Below are 13,444 nucleotides of genomic sequence, written 5' to 3'. Positions count from 1 at the left end.
TTTCTTAGTGCTTATGCCAGACCGAGAGACAACTCACTACCCTAACTACAACTTCCTTCTTCTGTTGCTCTGCTACCTAAATAATAGAACACAACAGTGTGCCGTCTACGAGTGAAGACACAAAGATGTGAGGGAAATCAGCAGCTGTTGTGCTGCTTCTTCACGAGCAGAGTAGAGTGTGTGGAGGAGAGCTAAGCCAAGAAGCTGTAAGTAGTATACACTAACAAGTAGTATTATAATGGGTTGCTGAACGCATAGAGACAAATAGCACGAGAGTAGTAGCACAAGGATAATAGGAGTAGTATAGAGAGAGGAAGCAAGGGCAGTAGCACCAGTGTCATTCGAGTAACTCTACTAGTCCGATAGTTAACTAGTGTGTAGTAGCTGGTTGCATGCAGGTGTTGGTTTAGCAGCAGCCATAAGAGCCCGATCTCTCTCTTACTAGCAAATAGAACTCCAGAGCCAGAGAAGCTATGTGTAGTAGCAAGCAGCCCTCCAACAACCTACCATGTCAGTATAGGCCCATGAAGCAGCCCCCCTCTCCTACTAGTATAATAAAAGGATAGAGCAGTTCGAATGCAGTCTCTAGTAGTTGTCTCGTATCTCGCTAAGCCAGAGACCCGTCGAGATGTGCCCATAGGTCTGTTTCGAACCCACCCACTAGCTGCTAGTAGGTCGTAACGTTACGTACATGAATGTGTTGTCTATGCTTCTTCCATTGTTGGTGCTTAGTAAGCTGCTCTTGTCCCACTACTTACTACTATTTAGTATGGCTAATCCAATGGTTGGTATCAACAACACAGCAGCAAAACACAGACAAGACTACGAAAGCACTACGGAACTGTCGATGAACTATCAAACACTATTATAAGTAGTGGACAGAACTACAGTGAAGCATGCACATTATGATGTGGTATCAGGTAGGGGAGAAACAAACTATAATAGTAGTGGATAGCTAGCAACTAGGAGTGAAGCAGTTATATCGGAGTCAGGCTTAGTACTAATAAAACAACCTATCATCGATGCCAAGAGTATTACTGGTGTGCAACACTACTATACAACACACTTGGGAAGGTAAGCAGCCATAGTTGTGTCTATCGTAAGCAGCAAACAACAACAAGTAGTAGCATATCGTACGAAGACCACTACTCTTCATTCGTTTAGAAACCCTTGGCTCCGGATAGAGGCATGTTTTCCTACTGGTACTGGAGAGACAATAGTGTGCTTCGTACTTACAGTGTCCAAGATCAGTCGAGACAGAAGCAGAGAGGCTGCTGTTGTCTCCATATCCTACTTAGTCTGGCTGGCTATAGCGCGCACTAGTGGATGTGCAGCCTATCCGTGTAGTAAGTTAAGTCTAGTATATCTTAGAATATAGTAGTAGGCGTTTTCATCATCTCGTTCAGTCGTGCTAGTTGTTTCATTCGGACAGCAAAGAAGCACCGCAAGGGTCAGCATATATCTTCTCTTACTATAAAACTACTAGTACTCAAAGTACTACACTACTACTTATAATACTACTAGTTCATTCAGTATGAGCTCTCTTGTTGGTGCATACATATTATAGACTATATAATAAAGGGAAGGATACGATAGAAGATGTGGGTGGAGTGGCAAGAGCAGTTAGAATAGGTAGTGAACAACTAGTAAGAGATGGATGAAGCAGCACACAGGTGACGAACGCAGGTCAGGTAGTTAACGAGGTGAGCAACCCAGAATAAGTAGTATATAGTCTTATAGTGTATACGTATAGGGTATAGGTAGTAGGAGAGATGTAATTGTTGCTTTCTTGTGTATCGGACTAACGAAGGAAAGAAGATCAGACTCCGACTCAACCTCAACCTACTATTATCCTCTTGCTCTCTCCCTTTTCTTCTTCACTCCTGGATAGCTCTCTATCATTCAACAACTCCAACCAGCTCTACTTCTTATATAAGCAACAAGGTAAGATTATACTAGAAGCAGTAGGAACGAGTGTCTGGTTGTGTACTAGTATATAAAGTGAGCTATGAATTCTAGTGGTCAGTGGTGCTGCCCCATGCCTGTGCTTCTATATAACAGCTGCTTGGCCCGTCCAGTTCTGAGAGACGAGGTTTCCTAACAACAGTAGACGTAGTAAACCAACATCTATACTAGCCCGCAAGGTTCTTCTTCCTCTCCTTGTACGGAACTCGTTTGAATTATTCGCATATGTACTTACTTACTACTCGCCATGGACGACGTTGTGTGTGCTTCCCCGTTAGCGTATCACACATACATAGTGCTCTTTACTAGCTTGAACGACGACTATACACAGAGCTTGTAGTTAGCTTCTTCTATGAACAAGGGGTTGTTCCAGCTTCTCTCTACTATATAATACATACTTACTTACTACTAACCCTACTTCTTCTTATTCTACTAAAACTACTACTACTTATTTAAACTACTATTACTTATTATACTACGCTCACAACATTACTACACACACTACTAACTACTCTGACTCAATCCACTCTCTATAACTTGCTACTAATTTACCCTTGCTCACACGTAACTTAACTCTAATAATCTATATTAACTACTAACTTATTAATAACTTCTATTATCTGGTTACTTACTCTTACTCTCTGACTAAGGATTAGAGTCTCATGCAGTAGTAAGTCTAAGTTGTTAAGTAGAGGTTTATCTCCGACACTCATTGCTTAACTCAAAAAAGAATAGAAAAAAGACCGGGCCCTAGCTTCACTTTGTTCGCTCGTGCTTCTTTCAAGGGAAGCGACTGATAAGGAGCTAGGAGTTTAATATGCTCTCATAACTGCTAACACTCAGAAACATCTGTATCTATAAACAACTTCCTTCGCCTTCCTTATTTCAAGCTTTGACAAAGGGCGACAAAAGGCTATCAATAAGTACAGTCGAGCGAAGAGCACTACTTTCGAGCTAGCTTCGCTCAAACAGTCGTTTCCCTTAGGTCTTCCCTTCCCCCTCCTTCACTTTGCTCGGCCCCGTCTAATCATACAAGACTTCACTGATCTAGCGAGCGTAAGGAGCGAATGAGTCTAGAGTTCCCCTAAGCGAAGCGAAGCAAGCGGTTTAGCAAGCGACAGTCGCTTCCCTTCGCTTTGCTCACCCTTGATGACTTCTGCCACTCCTTTCCAAAGTGGAAATGAGCGGAAAAAAAGGTTTGCCTCTATTTAAGTGAGCCGACCATAGGTGAGCAAAGCTTTGGAAGGCGAGGGGGTGAGGCAGGGAATTGAAGAGAGGTTCAGCGAGCAATCAATGAGAGTGGTCAATAGAATCGATTCTCCTATCAAATGGATTAATAGGTAAGTCTAGGAAGGACTATATGGGTGTGATCATTATTTTGGGTATGGTCCTGCAGACGATTAAAGAAGGCCGATTGATAGCTATCCTAAGGATGACACAAAGGGAAGCGACAGTCTTCAATAAAGTAAGGCAAAGCTTGCTTAGCTATCGACGACTGTACTTGTTGAGAGGGAAGCAAACTTGGACATTAGAGATCTGATTTGGCTGATTATGTACCGACGATGCGGCGTCCATAAGGGGTAAATTGGATCTTACTAGCTTCCTGGGCCGAAAAGCGGTTACTAGTAGTGATCGTACAGAACAACTAAGGTTGAGATCTGAACTATCCGGGAGATATTGAATGGTGCCCACCGATCCTATTGATAGGGCATCTGTTTAAGTGGTCGGCCCATATCATTTGTGATCGATCTAATGCAGAAGAGCAATAACTCGTATTATGGAATCGGAAGTGCCGTCAACATAAGCCAATTTCACAGTCCTCCCCTACTATTTCTTTTCAAAACTCTCACTTTTTGAACAGGAAGCTTTACTAAACTCTTGCAGCTAAGTCCAACTTCACTTTGTTCATTCACCATGCCTTCATAACCACTGCTTCATCGACATCTGAATCTACTGCTGCGGTCCACTGAAAAGTTGACTTTCCCAACTATTGGCGCTTAAGCTGCTGCTGAAGCTGGGTCAACGGGCTTACTACCGGTGATGGCACTGGTATATCAGCTGCTCCTCGAGTCATTGGCTTATGAGGTTGAGCGGCTAAGCTGGTAAATTCGGCCTCCCTCGCCTTCTAAAGCCCTCTTGAATTCCGGTTCACATGTTAATACGTTATACGTCGGGCTGGTTCGAGAAGCCTTATTCATAAGAAGAGCAAGTTTCCTTTAAGAAGCAGCTTACCCAGCGGTAAATCCAATGGCATAAAAGTGGGTTGACTAAGTAGTGGTTTCACCGTCAGTGTAAGTTGACCTTGATGAGGCTGAACGGGTTTCTGTTCATAGAGTCGACGAACAAAGTGACTGTCTTCAAGTGAAATAAGCTATCGACGACTGAGTTGGAGCTTTTTTAGGGAGCGGGTGAACGAGATGGGATTAGATTGAGCACTCACCCTTATATACGTAATATCATGTGATTTCATTACAAGAGCTTGAACTATTGGGCTTAGATTCTGATTATGAGCTAGGAGAATGGGGCCTTCCCACTATTTACTATTTAGAACTCGACAATCCCAATAACCCGGAAATTGTGATAATAGGATCTAACTCATAATGAGTCGCCTAGCTTCACTTTGTTCGCACCTTAATCCCTATGGTCTTCATTCCTTTGCCTCGGCCTCTTTCAGTCTGAAAAAAGTCGTTCCTATTAGCTTAAAACAACCACCCGAGTGTTCTTCTGAATCTTAGGGAAGGTCAGTAGATAGAGACTAATGAGGAAGCGCTATTCGACTTCACCTAATGAGGCAGTTTGTAGTTGGCAGGTCCTAGTCGCTAGTTGCCAGTTATTCTCGCAATTCAAATAAGTCTCTAGGTTCCCCTCATAGATAAGTTAATGTCTCCCACTTTTCTAGAGGTCCGATCCAAAAAAGCCATCCGTCACCAAGGAAGAAAAACGAATACTGCTTTTAATCGATATTGTTCTTCAAGGGGTCGCATAGCCTACTCCCATATATATCTACGTCGCCGCTGGCGCACCTCTCAATCAGTAATGAGCGATAGCGAGAGAGCGATGATGCACTAGTTGGATTTCAAGGTCTTGTCACTAACTGTAAGAAGCCAAATGTCGATACCCGTCTAATCTTAGCTTACGCTAAAAAAAGATCATACTCCACTTTTCAAAGTATATCCTACTGTTTACCTAACCGGTATTAACTGTTGAAATCTGTAAGTTCCGTTCCATTCATGGTAAAGGACCTGCACTCGATAGGCTAGCTCACTGTTGATATTGACCTAACGCTTCGGTATCTTAACTACAGGTATTTCACTTCTCTAATAGATGCCCTTCGGGTCCTTCCCAACACTCTCAAACTAATTCTCCTCAACCACTCCTTTTTTTTCATCTATGTCTATGACCGGGTAAAGGTATAGGTGGGCTTCCACCTTATGGAGCATTCGCCTTCAGCGAGTTCAAGGGAACATGCGTGTAATACAAAAAGGAAAGACATAGCTTCCCCGCTTCACTTCGTTCGTTCCCTCGCAAGTGTAGCCTACTGGGATCAGCAGGAGTTTTGAGAAGATGTAGAAGGTATCATGCCATTTTTGACCTCCTGGTTATGGACCACTGAACCAAATATCACAAGTCGGTCTCCCTCTTTCTGAAAGGCCGTTCGACATCTCTTTTGAGTTGAAGCTACGATTGTTGATGACCAACTAACGGCTTTATTGGGCCTTCAACCCATCGATGTCAACAACCGCTTTGTGACTTGCCTTTCAATAAGTTCTCAAGTGGAAGGAGGGTTTATCCCAGTCTAGTACCATTCAATGAAGGGAAGTGAAGCTGTCTTTTTTTCTCAAGTCCCCTTAATTAAGGTACTGAGGGATCCTTTTTCAACCTAAGAAAAAGAACGCACGCTTAGAGACCTGGTTTAGTTCCCTTCCTTCCTTTCGGTCTCTCATCGACTCAACTTTTCTAAGCTTGCCTTTGATAAGAGACTGAGCGAAGCGATAGCTGAGCAAGCGGAACTTCGTTCAGCTTCCCTACTTTATTTCAGTTGGATTTGTTTTGCATGGATAGAACATATTCCGCGCCTAGGGTTAGTCTCCAAGGAGAACTCTAGTAGGAATGAAATACTCTTTGGGTCGAAGACGAAGACTAGGGATTTCCTGATTGAACACTTTACCCGGGATACTCAGGTAGAGGGGACCCATAAGCACCTCACCCTTAAACTAGTAGCTGTGATTTAGAAAGGCTCTATAAAATAGCGTATATTATGTATATAAAGAATTTGGATTGAGATATCGTTTTATATACCGTATTATATAGAAATCTCAAGCAGGATTCGAACCTTTTTTTTCCGGTGAGTTGTTCACAGCCGACCGCTCTACCACTGAGCTAGAGAGAAACGAGTAAAGAGATAGAAAACACCATTCGAGTCGTTACCTCTGATATACATAGACGAGTACGGCCGTTTGATTTTGGAAAGGTGAATTCGGTTTAGAAGAGCTCATTGCAAAATAAGAATAGCGACGACATATAGATTTTGTCTATCCGGAAGAGGTCCTAACGATAGGAGATTAGTCATTGTCTGACCAGATGTCGTCCGGTTCCACACCCAATGAAAGGATATCCTTCACCTCGAATCTTGCAAGACAGTCGCCTTCCCTGTAGCAAGCTTCTAACAAGACAGTCGCTAGCTCCCTCTTCACCCTAGGTCGTTTCACTACTGGAAACACCATGAAATAAAACCACTTGCCTGGGGTCCATCTTGAAAATCATTCAGAACTCATCTTTGACTTCACATAGCTTTTTGTCTCCTTGATAGCTGGAAGTTCTCCAAAAGTATGAGAAGCTCTCCAATCTGCTTGAGAATTGGATCCCTGGCTGTAAGTTCCGGAGTTCCAGTACTCGTCAGGAACCTTTTAGTGTCTATTTAGTCTAAAAAGAGAATAACAGGTATCAAAACGATTGTCTTAGGTTTGGGGAGGATGACTAATATTGGGGTTAGACTTACAAAAAACCAACCGATAACCAGTTTCTGGGGAATTCCCCAATTCATACACAATATAATGGTAATAATGAGATAGGTTTGAGTGAGAGTAGCCAGTTGGAATAGAGCCGACTAGAATGAGAGAGGAAGTGTTGCACAAAGAGTATTTCATTACGGGATAGGATGTAACATCTCATCTGAAAAGACTAATGAAACTCTCTTAAGGTTTTTTACTTGCTTTTGCTAAGGGATTTTGGAGGTCGAGGTTGGGTTTTTGTTTTTTCCCAGAGGTGCTGGTTATCGAATGAAAAGCTGGCATTAGTGATCTAGGGTTTGCTCAGTGTGACTCACTAGAAAGTGCTATTCCAAAGAAAGCGAATCAGGCGGAGAACGGCCGGTGGGGGTAGTTGGCTTCTTTAGAAGGCGTTTACATAATGAACAATAAAGAAAAGGGTTCGTCGGGGGTGTTCCTATTGTTGGAATCCGGGGCTTGGAGACGGCAACGACTTTTGGTTCAGGATGTTTCAAGAAACGGCATATCTGCTGCAGCCACTATCGCCTCACAACCTAGGCTGACTTAATGTAGGGCTGAACAAAGTGAAGCTAGCTCGACTGAAATAAAGTAGGGATGAGCGAAGACTGAGTTGGAGCTTAGGTTAAGGAGTGGGGAGCGAGGGGGACCTAGCGCGAAAGAATAAGCAGCCTTAACGCATCCGGCAGGTTTTCTCCCTATGGGAGCTTGAGACTGTTAATAAAATAGATCTCTGGTAGCAAATCAGCAGATGTTGGAAAGATTAGGCAAAACCATAAGGATTGTTTCATTTGTTGGCATTGAAGAAGATGACTTCTTTCCTATAAAAAGTCGCTCGTCGTTACTTCGTTCCTATAGAATATCGGACCAAACGAGTTTAACGAATTTGTTTGAAAGGCCTCTCTTCTAGTTGCACTCCAGTTGATCAGGAATAGGATGGTTTGAGAGCGGATAATGCTTGACGTGTAACTGGTACGGCTTAGGTTCCTAAATAAAGATAGAACCCAGCGTCTATACAATGAGCGATTGAGCAAGCCGAAGTTGGCAACCAGATGAACCTGCTAAGGCTGATTCAATCGATATGCCGGTTGGAGCAACTTATCGAGCTGGTGAAGGGTTGGCTTGGGGCCGTGATGCCACCGCTGCCTGTGGGGATTGGGAGAAAAGTCTATTATCGATGAAACTGTTTAAGAGGCTGAATGGTATGAAATCGACAGAGCGCCGTCGTCGCTACTTCCTTCTTCCTATCAAAGGAGCTTTGCTCCTTATCAGTCGAGCGAAGTGATAACTGAGCAAGCTTTGCGATAGCTGAGCAAGCAAAGCTTCACTTCGTTTCGCTCCTTACTTTATTTCAGTCGCTTCGGCCTCCTAAAGTCTGAAAACCGTCACTTTGCTCGGCCTTACAGTCGCCCTGTGTCGACCCATCAAGAAAGTTTTCCCCTCACATCTAGTCAATCAGTACACACGATATCTGTCTATAAATAAATCGATCTTAGTCTTTTTTATCAGAGGAAACTGGGCTAGCTCCCAATTCAAGTTGGCCTGAGCAGTTCATAGAATGAGTTGCTGTATAGAGAATAACTTTCTTTGCTAGCTTCACTTCGTTCGCTCCCTACAAAAGCTCCAACTCAGTTGTCGGTTTAGCTTTCTCAGACGTTTCCCTAAAGCTTAGTTCTGTACAGATCCTTTGAAAAAAAGCGCCTCCCTCACTAAGGGGCTTTACAAGTGTAGGCCGACCATAGGCCTACTTTTTTTTTTTACCTAAGGAAGCGACTGAAGCTTCGTTGGCTAACGAAGGGACTTCCAAAGAGCCTTTCCTAATAACTACCTGAGCCTACCTTATGTACAGTTGAGAAACTGTGATAGAACGAGAGTTTGCAACTTAAAAAGGGCAGCCCTATATCTTTTACCTAATCGAAAAAGAAGTCATTTCTAAGGGAAGCAACTGTTTGAAAAAGCAAAAGTAGGGCGACTGTCTGAAAGTTTTCTAAGCTATTGACGACTGAGTTGGAGCTTAGGTTAAGGAGTTGGGAGCGAAGGAACGGATCCTATTACCGCATCCCAACTTGTCTACTCTTGGAAAAGGGGAAAACAATCTATTTTGTCTCATTTTGGCAGCATGGCCGAGTGGTAAGGCGGGGGACTGCAAATCCCTTTTCCCCAGTTCAAATCCGGGTGTCGCCTGATCAACAAAAGACTCTAAATCCCCTATTTTGTTCTGTTGATAGAATTCGCCGAATTATTCACCAGCAGAAGCAGAGAAGTCGATACTTGTCTAAGCATCTGGAGGTTCGATCCCCTAATATAAGTAAATCCTTTCTGATTATAGATAGTAGTTAGTGTAAGGGCTATCATCCCTTTTGAAAACGTTTTTTCTTTCATGTACAACAAAACAACCTTAACCGCACAAGCCTGGGCTAGGCCTATCTCCATTTAGAGGAGCCGTATGAGGCGGAAGCTCCACATACGGTTTTGAAGCCGAGCCTTTAATGGGGCTTAGGGACCGATATGATGATTGGTTTAGGTAGGGCGGCCGGCCTACTACGGGCACCTGTAGGGATTAGTGCCTGAGACCGCGATCCACAAACTGACGCATGGGACTCACCCTTGACTTGGGAATGCAGAGGGGAAACATAGCATGTCACAAGAACGAGGCTGCTAAAAAAAGGGCGACTAAGGAGCGAACGAACGACGAATGGATGCGAGCCGGGCTTCTAGAGATGAGGGGCTTCAAGGAAGGCGAAGCCAAGTCAATTTCAGGCCACCAAACCCTGCAACTGATGAGAAGGTGAACGAGAAGCGAAAAAAAGGGCAAAACTCCCTGTCTTCCATAAAGGTGCCTAGAGGAAGACGCAGCTTAAAAGGAGCGGATCCCCACCTAAGGGGGACAGGAGACGGCCATCTCGAGGCACATCACGACCTACAGGCAACACCGGCGAGACCTGGGAAGGCAACCCGATTGGGAGTCAGAGGATCCATAGTACCTGCAGCCTCCCGGACTTCATATTCATCTTCATCATTTTTGAAAGCACTTCTCTCGCATTTACTCTTTGGCTCGCTCAAAGGCTCGCATTTAGGCTCGCTCCGTGCTTACGCACTTCTCTCGTTCCATGCTTACGCACTTCTCTCGTTCCGTGCTTACGCACTTCTCTCGCTGGGGTAAGGGATTTATGCTCTTTTCTGCAACGGAAAAAAACGGAGCAGATTTGACTCGGCACAACCTAACGATACATCCAATACAAATGATCTGTGCCTAGAATGCGTTGCTAGATCTCTGCTCTTTTTTTCTACTTTACTGTAGAACTCCCAACTCGGTTTGATTCAGAAATCCGTTTCGGCAGAAGAAATCAAACCTACCTATTGTTCAAACAAAAGATAGAAGCTTAGTCTAGAGAAACAAAGGGAATAGTGACGGGGATTAGCTTTATCGATAGAGGCGACGGACGAACTTTGTTTGCCATTCTGACGGAAGAGGTGTTGACCTGGGAAGTTAGTTCATAAGTTAGCTCGTTAACTCAGTTCAGTAGCTGAAGGAAAGGAGCGACTTACAGGCGGAGGGTATTGGAAGTTTGCTTACTGATCGGCTCAAAAGAGTTTCGTTTTCCTCAAGAGATCCTTTGATCTTTTTTAGATCAGTAATGCATATAGCAAATCTCCTACGATTAGGCGTGGAATTAGGAAAGTGGATACCTCTGCATAAAAAGTTGTCGGTCAGAGGGGAATTAGCTTCTTTGATTCAAATCGCACCTCTGATGAGAATCTCTGATTACCTCGATTTCCGCTACTAATCCTACTAGAATGGACGAAATCACCAATGGCAGGCACTCAAGGCACGGGAGAATGGTGTTGTCCTTAGAATGAACGTTCGCAGGGTTGAGCGGGAGGCGCTTCAGGTCCATCGGGAGGAAATGAGGGGGCAACGAAGGGTACGGAACCCATGTTGTCAAGACTGCAAAAGGTAACTCCGCAACGGAGAGAAAAAAAGATTGGTACGTCATGAGTGGATTGGATAGCAACCAGTGGAAGCCTATACTGGAGCTTTGACAAAGGGCAACTTCAGGAGGTGCTTCGCTTGCTTAACTATCGATGACTGAAAAAGCTAAAGCACCTTCACTTCGTTCAGCTCCTCCGCTCCGCTTGCTAAACCGAAGTGACTGTCTGACAGTTTTTTTTCTTCAGGAGGCTAGCGAAGCTTCGAGTCGTTGGGCCATCCACCCGGGCATCTATCCATGAATAGAATAATGACCATCCACATGGCTCTCCCCGATTGGAACAAATGGTTCGTCCTCTGTAGCTACTGAAACTACTCATTTCGTTCCATCTGGATCTACTCATGCTAGCCTTGGCCATCTATAGGGGATCGCTGGTGGAACCAATCGAAGGGAACTCTATATACTGCTGGCTTGACTACTAGCGTACCTATCCCGCTACTCCTTTCAGTCGCCTTCTTTAAGTCTGAAAAAAGTCGGCCTTCCCATAGGTCAGTTCATTCCTCAGATGAGGAAAAAACAACACTTAAATGGAAAATGGGTTCAACGAGAGAAAGTACTCAAGGTCGAATTCCACCGCTGATAGATCCCATCCATTCATAGAAGATTCCAGGGGACTAGCAAACATGAGCAGGCAGCAAACAAAGCATGAATCCAATGGTTGTGCTAGGCTTCTGACACTCACTTGTTCATTCGCAAGGTTTCGTTGTGGCTAGTAATTTCAGGACTTTGTGCTTGAGCATTCATAGACAGGAGTGCTTTTCTAGCCTAGCCTTCGAAGCGGGACTACCCCCGGTACTGAGTCCTGGTTACTCAAAAAAGGTCAGGGTGACGAAGGGTCAATAATCTATTCGATACTCAACATCCCCAACCAGATTGATCGAAATGGCTATGATGGGTCCGGAACTGCTTCACTTCGTTCTTCCTTATTTCAAGCTTTGCGATAGCTTTTTTTCGAACATTAGCTTTTTAAGAAAAAAACCTTCTTCCTCTCGAACATCAGAATTAGAATCAACGGGTAGGCTAGTATAGTAGGTAGTGGCGAAAGCAATCTCTGAGTGGCCCACGTGAGAGCGGTCTTCTCTAGAGATGAATAACGAGACTCGTAATCTGTGAACTTCTTAGCTTAGGTAATAGATCGCTCCTTTCTCCCTGTCTCGTCATGTTGACCATTTACCATTGAGTTCTCGTTCACTGAAAGATACATAATCTGGGGTCGGCCCTGGAGTGGGCGCTTGGGTGGATTTAGAAGGCACTTTTGAATTCTATGGAAGGCAAGCTGGCACTGATCAATTGCTTTGGCCCTTACTAGTTTGCTCGCAAATTGGAGCTTTTTTTTCTTCATTATAGTAACTTCTAGCTTACTTTATGAAACTGCCACTACTCAAATGGTTTTTTTACAATGCTGCTGAAAAACAACAGCGCGCTACTTATATCACTTTGTTGTTCTCGCTGCGTAAAGTGGAGCTCGTCGCTTTTCCGTATCTTTGTGGGGTTTCAGGCTCCAACTCGAAAAAAACCCTCCTAGGGGGCACTTGGACAACTCATTAGAGAAAAAGGGGCACGAGATTCAAAAATCCCTAAACTTGCTGCACTTCCTGAGATGAGAAAAGAAGTCGTCTTGGTATTGGATCCGCTCTTCTGTTAGCATGAACATGAATTCTCTTATTTGTCAAACTATCCGGAGTCGACCAGAGAAATCTAACATGTATCAAGAACTTTCAAATCTAACATGTATCAAGAAATTTCTTCCAATGGGGGGTCCCTTATCCCCGTTGAATATACCGTCCTTCCGTTGTTATTCATCTGCTTTCTCTTTTTTTTTACTTGAACACTCATTAGGTCTACCACCCCCTCTTCCATCTTGGATTTTCGATTCATGTTCTTGAATTTCATTGAATGCGTTCACTGGAGAAGGTTCGGTTCATTTGGAAAAGAGGTCAGTCTTAGGGGAGACCATGCGAATGGTTGAATTGATGACAAAGCTTCGATCTCTTCGACTGAACCTGAAGGAGACTTCGATCATTCAACTTTAGCTTCTGAAGGAATCATGTCACTTGGAATTCCGGAAAGTTCATCTTCTCTTTCAGATCCTGGCCTTGGTAGAACTTGTCTTTGATTTACAGGTTCGATTGTTAAGCATATAGCTTGTAACTCAATTTCATCGAACCTTTCTTTTGGCTTCCTTATGTCACCTTCCCTTGAACAGTGTAAAGCATCTGCGACTCCTGACTCAAGACAGGCGGCCGGTAACTTCATTGCTAGATAGATCATGGGGTTCCTTTTCTTTATGCGCTCAGTCCCTTGCTTCTTCAGTAGGGCAGATCAAGTGAATGGTAAGCTAAGACGAAAGCCCTACCGGTCGATAATCACTATTCCCTCAATGCCTTCCATCGGCCTGCCTTCTTTATAAACCTTCTGGCGCCTTTCCTTCTTCCCTCTCTGAGTTAGACTCCTTAAAGAGAATAGGCATCCATCCATTGG

At 44.0% G+C, this 13,444-nt stretch overlaps 1 non-coding gene across 1 annotated transcript; it reads left to right on the top strand.

Annotated features, from left to right (window-relative positions):
* The first annotated feature begins 9,084 nt into the window (after positions 1-9,084).
* Positions 9,085-9,155, top strand: TRNAC-GCA (transfer RNA cysteine (anticodon GCA)). The gene has a single exon. It is a non-coding gene; the product is annotated as a tRNA-Cys (tRNA).
* The last annotated feature ends 4,289 nt before the right edge of the window (positions 9,156-13,444 follow it).

This window comes from Amborella trichopoda, chromosome 3, assembly GCF_054954075.1.
Source record: "Amborella trichopoda isolate Santa Cruz 75 chromosome 3, AtrichopodaSantaCruz75HAP2 v2.0, whole genome shotgun sequence".
Taxonomy (NCBI): domain Eukaryota; kingdom Viridiplantae; phylum Streptophyta; class Magnoliopsida; order Amborellales; family Amborellaceae; genus Amborella; species Amborella trichopoda.
Note: the sequence above shows the minus strand (reverse complement) of the source record. Positions and strands in the feature narration are given on the sequence as shown.